Below are 6,570 nucleotides of genomic sequence, written 5' to 3' on the forward strand. Positions count from 1 at the left end.
ACAGGCACGAGGATTGGGAGAGGGGGGCTGGCCGTCAGGGTCCGCCGCGGCTCCGGCACTAACCCGACGACGCGGAGGTCGCGTGGGTGGTCGTCGGCCAGGCCGTGTCGGCGTCGCCTTCCAGAGTAGTCCCTCTTCCCGCTCGCGCCCGTAACCTCAAAGGGATGCCCGAGCGGCTTTTCCTCCCAGGGCTGCTCCCCGCCCGGGGGCGGGAGCGCATGGGGAACCCCAGGTCGGCCTTTCACCATACTCCCTACCTCTTGGCCCTCGTTCCTTCTCCCGTTCTCCATCTAACCCCTTGGCTCTGGGGTTTCCGCGCTCTCTCTCTCTCTCCTTCTCCCTGCCGAGCCGCCAGGGAGGATGAGGGTCGAAGGGGAAAGGTGACGGTCGGGCTGGGGCACACCACACGGTGAGAACCCCCTTCGCCTGCCTCCACACCTCTGTCGTCCTCCCCACTGACGTAGGGGCCCGGGAAAAGACTGGAAATCGCGAAGCTCGGCAGTGGCGCGGAGACGCCACCCACCGCCGCCGCTGTCGCCACCGCCGCGGAGGCCGCCCTGTCGGACGCGAGGGGCGGCGCGGGCCTCCGCTGGCCGGTTACGCATCTGGAAGAAAAGGGCCGCCCTCGGAGAAGATCGGTGTGCTTCCCCGCACAGGGAGCGATTCGGACGACGGCCCCCACGCCTGGGTGGGTGGGCGCCACGCCGTTCGCCCGTGCGGGTCGTCGGACCGCTGCCTTCGCTCGGGTCGGGCCAATCTCCCCACGGCTCGGCCACCTCCGCGGACGGGAGGCGAGGCCGGCGTGCGCGCCCAAAGATAGGTGTCGAAAGCCCGGGGGTAGAGGAGGAAGGGGACCGCTCACCTTAAGCCAGCGCGAGCTCCAAAGCCCGGGCCGAGCGAGCGGCGCCACCTCCCCACCCGGGAGCGCTGCGCCAGATCGATCGGAGGAAGAGCAGGGGTGCGTGGAGGGACTTGCCCAAGTACGGAGGCTGCTAACCCCTGTCGTCGGGAAATACGTGCCCAAGAGTCCTGGAAGCGAGACTCGGGTACAGGCGCCCTTGCAGAGGGGGTACTGGATGTGGAACAGCACTGGGGTCAAAGCCACAAAAGCATCCGCCCTCATGGAGCCTCTCCCCAGCCTAAAAATCCAGATTTTAGCCTTGACGGCGCCCCCATGTGGAGAACCAGGGCCCGTGGGGGGGGTCTGGCCAGGCTCACTTCAACCCAGGAACACCTCTCTGACTTGGGATAGGCGACCGGCAAAAGTCCCCCCACGCAGCTGCGGAAGCCTGGGTTCAGCCAAGGTGCAGACCTCCAGCCGAACAGGGACTCATAGCCAAAACGCGTACCCGGGCCTACGGAGGTGAAAACCTGCTTAAATGAGTCAAAATGTGTCGGGGCTGAGAGGTACCTCTCTCTCATATATTCTGCCGGTGGTGTGCAAAACTGGGTCTTTGTATGGAGTGTCACCCTATACCCACTTTAGGGACGCATTCCAAAAAGTACCCGATCGCCTGGAACTGTCAGGCGGATTCGGCTCCCTGGAATTTCCTCATTCTGGTTCTTTTTCACTTTTTGTCTCTTTTGCGACATCTAGTGGGCAGGCTGCATTACTGCAACCGGGGACACCTCAAAACGCTTGGAACTGGGGAGCGGGCTCAATTTACTAACGTTTTGCGGGTCCTGGAAGTCAAAATTGTGACTTCTGAAAACGACTAAGTATAAAGGACTCATCGGGCGAATCGCTCTGGAACTGAAATCGGATGCGCTCACTCACATTTTCCCCTCTCTGGAAGTCTGACACAAGTTGAAAAATTTTCTAAGTCCACAAAAAATTTTTTTTCAACTTTTTTTCAATTTTCCCCCTGTGGGATATATATTTTACCCACACATTTGGAGCTCTCCTGGGATGCCCTCTAACATATTATAACCTCATTTTGTGGAAGTTTTCACAAAATTGTGAAATTTTCAAAAAGTCAGAAATTTTGCCAAAAACGACTAAGTATGAAGGACTCATCGGATGAATCGCTCTGCAACTGAAATCGGATGCGCGCACTGACATGCTCCCCTCTCTGGAAGTCTGACACAAGTTGAAAAATTTTCTAAGTCCAGAAAATTTTTTTTTTCAACTTTTTTTCAATTTTCCCCCTGTGGGATATATATTTTACCCACACTTTTGGAGCCCTCCTGGGATGCCCTATAACATATTATAACCTCATTTTGTGGAAGTTTTCACAAAATTGTGAAATTTTCAAAAAGTCAGAAATTTTGCCAAAAACGACTAAGTATGAAGGACTCATCGGATGAATCGCTCTGCAACTGAAATCGGATGCGCGCACTGACATGCTCCCCTCTCTGGAAGTCTGACAAATGTGTGAAAATTTTCTAAGTCCACAAAAAATTTTTTTTTAAAACTTTTTTTCAATTTTCCCCCTGTGGGATATATATTTTACCCACACATTTGGAGCTCTCCTGGGATGCCCTCTAACATAGTATATTAACCTCATTTTGTGGAAGTTTTCACAAAATTGTGAAATTTTCAAAAAGTCAGAAATTTTTCCAAAAACGACTAAGTATGAAGGACTCATCGGATGAATCGCTCTGGAACTGAAATCGGATGCGCTTACTCACATGCTCCCCTCTCTGGAAGTCTGACACATGTGTGAAAATTTTCTAAGTCCACCAAAAAATTTTTTTTCAACTTTTTTTCAATTTTCCCCCTGTGGGATATATATTTTACCCACACATTTGGAGCTCTCCTGGGATGCCCTCTAACATAGTATAACCTCATTTTGTGGAAGTTTTCACAAAAAAGTGAAATTTTCAAAAAAGTCCAAAATTTTGCAAAAACTACTAAGTATGAAGGACTCATCGGATGAATCGCTCTGGAACTGAAATCGGATGCGCTTACTTACATGCTCGCCTCTCTGGAAGTCTGACACATGTGTGAAAATTTGCTAAGTCAACAAAAAAAAATTTTTTCAACTTTTTTTCAATTTTCCCCACGTGGGATATATATTTTACCCACACATTTGGAGCCCTCCTGGGATGCCCTCTAACATAGTAAAACCTCATTTTGTGGAAGTTTTCACAAAAAAGTGAAATTTGCAAAAAGTCAGAAATTTTGCCAAAAACGACTAAGTATGAAGGACTCATTGCGCGAATCGCTCTGGAACTGAAATCGGATGCGCTTACTCACATGCTCCCCTCTCTGGAAGTCTGACACATGTGTGAAAATTTTCTAAGTCCACAAAAAAAATTTTTTTCAACTTTTTTTCAATTTTCCCCCTGTGGGATATATATTTTACCCACACATTTGGAGCTCTCCTGGGATGCCTTCTAACATAGTATAACCTCATTTTGTGGAAGTTTTCACAAAAAAGTGAAATTTTCAAAAAGTCAAAAATTTTGACAAAAACGACTAAGTATGAAGGACTCATCGGATGAATCGCTCTGGAACTGAAATCGGATGCGCGCACTGACATGCTCCCCTCTCTGGAAGTCTGACACATGTGTGAAAATTTTCTAAGTCCACAAAAAAAATTTTTTTCAACTTTTTTTTCAATTTTCCCCCTGTGGGATACATATTTTACCCACACATTTGGAGCTCTCCTGGGATGCCTTCTAACATAGTATAACCTCATTTTGTGGAAGTTTTCACAAAAAGGTGAAATTTTCAAAAAGTCAGAAATTTTGCCAAAAACGACTAAGTATGAAGGACTCATCGGATGAATCGCTCTGGAACTGAAATCGGATGCGCGCACTGACATGCTCCCCTCTCTGGAAATCTGACACGTGTGCAAATTTTCTAAGTCCTCAAAAAAAAATTTTTTTTAGACTTTTTTTCAATTTTCCCCCTGTGGGATATATATTTTACCCACACATTTGGAGCCCTCCTGGGATGGCCTCTAACATAGTATAACCTCATTTAGCGGAGATTTTCACAGAAAAGTGAAATTTTCAAAAAAGTCAAAAATTTTGCAAAAACGACTAAGTATGAAGGACTCATCGGATGAATCGCTCTGGAACTGAAATCGGATGCGCGCACTGACATGCTCCCCTCTCTGGAAGTCTGACACATGTGTGAAAATTTTCTAAGTCCACAAAAAAAAATTTTTTAAACTTTTTTTCAATTCCCCCCCCCCGAGGGATATATATTTTACCCACACATTTGGAGCCCTCCTGGGGTACCTTCACACATATTTCCCCTCTCTATAGAGGAAGACTGGGGGGCCTCAGCCCAAAATTCTGGAACTGTTTCTGTACACCGCAGCACTATTAACCACTTCGCACCAGAGCCTGTTTTTGCCTTCGTGACCGGGCCAATTTTTTCAATTCTGACCACTGCCAGTTTATGAAGTAATTACTCTGGAACGCTTCAATGTATTCCCCTGATTCTGAAATTGTTTTTTCATGACATATTGTACTTCATGATAGTGGTAAAATTTCTTCGATATAACTTGTGTTTATTTGTGAAAAAATCGGAAATTTGGCGAAAATTTTGAAATTTTCAAACTTTGAATTTTCATGCCCTTAAATCAGAGAGATATGTCACACAAAATAGTTAATAAATAACATTTCCCACATGTCTACTTTACATCAGCACAATTTTGGAACCAAAATTTTTTTTTGTTAGGGAGCTATAAGGGTTAAAAGTTGACCAGCGATTTCTCATTTTTCCAACAAAATTTACAAAAACATTATTTTAGGGACCACATCATATTTGAAGTCACTTTGAGGGGTCTTTATGACAGAAAATACCCAAAAGTGACAACATTCTAAAAACTGCACCCCTCAAGGTGCTCAAAACCACATTCAAGAACTTTATTAACCCTTCAGGTGCTTCACAGGAATTTTTGGAATGTGGAAGAAAAAAATTAACATTTAACTTTTTTCACAAAAATGTTACTTTAGACCCAATTTTTTTTATATTCACAGGGGTAACAGGAAAAAATGGACCCCAAATTTTTTTGTGCAATTTCTCTTGAGCGTGCTGATACCCCATATGTGAGGGAAAATCACTGTTTGGGCGCACTGCAGGGTTCGGAAGGGAAGGAGCGCCATTAGACTTTTTGAATGTAAAATTTGTCTGAATAATTAGCAGACGCCATGTTGCGTTTGGAGAGCTCCTGATGTACCTAAACCCCCACAAGTGACACCATTTTGGAAACTAGACCCCTTAGGGAACTTATCTAGATGTGTGGTGAGCACCTTGAACCCCAAGGTGCTTCACAGAAGTTTATAATATTGAGCTGTAAAAATAAAATTTTCACATTTTTCCCACAAAACCGTTTTTCATCCCTTAATTTTGCATTATCATACGGGTAATAGGATAAATTGCACCATGAAATTTGTTGTGCAATTTCTCCTGAACACGCTGATACCCCATATGTGGAGGCAAATTACTGTTTGGGCGCATGGTAGGGTTTGAAAGGGAAGGAGCGCCATTTGACTTTTTGAATGTAAAATTTGTTTGAATAATTAGCAGACGCCATGTCGCATTTGGGGAACCCCTAATGTGCCTAAACAGTGGAAACCCCCCACAAGTGCCACCATTTTGGAAACTAGACCCCTTAGGGAACTTATCTAGATGTGAGGTGAGCACCTTGCACCCCCAGCTGCTTCACAGAAGTTTATAATATTGAGCCGTAAAAATAAAATTTTCACATTTTTCCCTCAAAAAATGTTTTTCATTCCCTAATTTTGTATTATCATAAGGGTAACAGGATAAGTTGCACCATGAAATTTGTTGTGCAATTTCTCCTGAACACGCCGATACCCCATATGTGGAGGCAAATTACTGTTTGGGCACATGGCAGGGTTTGAAAGGGAAGGAGCGCCATTTGACTTTTTGAATGTAAAATTTGTTTGAATAATTAGCGGACGCCATGTCACATTTGGGGAGCCCCTAATGTGCCTAAACAGTGGAAACCCCCCACAAGTGCCACCATTTTGGAAACTAGACCCCTTAGGGAACTTATCTAGATGTGTGGTGAGCACCTTGCACCCCCAGCTGCTTCACAGAAGTTTATAATATTGAGCCGTAAAAATAAAATTTTCACATTTTTCCCATAAAAAATGTTTTTCATTCCCTAATTTTGCATTATCATAAGGGTAACAGGATAAATTGCACCATGAAATTTGTTGTACAATTTCTCCTGAGTACGCCGATACCCCATATGTGGGGGAAAACCACTGCTTTGGTGTACGGCAGGGTTCGGAAGAGAAAGGAGCGCTATGTTGGCTGGGATAGGCAGCAGACACCATGTCACATTTGAAGAGTCGCTGACATGTCAAAACAGCAGAAACCCCCACAAGTGACCCCATTTTGTAAACTACACCTCAAGGAATTCATCTAGGGAAGTAGTGAGAATTTTTTAATTTTTAAATTTATACCATTGGGCAGTGAAAAAAGCATAATTATATTTTTACCACAAAAAAATGTTTTACCCTCAGATTTTACATTTTCACACAGGGCAATGGGTAAAAATGGTGCCGAAATGTGTCACACAATTTCTTCTAAAAGTGGCAATATCCCATATGTGGCTGTATCGTACCACTTAGCCATAC

The sequence above is a fragment of the Phyllobates terribilis genome, unplaced genomic scaffold (genome assembly GCF_046119375.1).
Source record: "Phyllobates terribilis strain yellow unplaced genomic scaffold, ASM4611937v1 Scaffold_1515__1_contigs__length_268648, whole genome shotgun sequence".
Lineage (NCBI taxonomy): Eukaryota > Metazoa > Chordata > Amphibia > Anura > Dendrobatidae > Phyllobates > Phyllobates terribilis.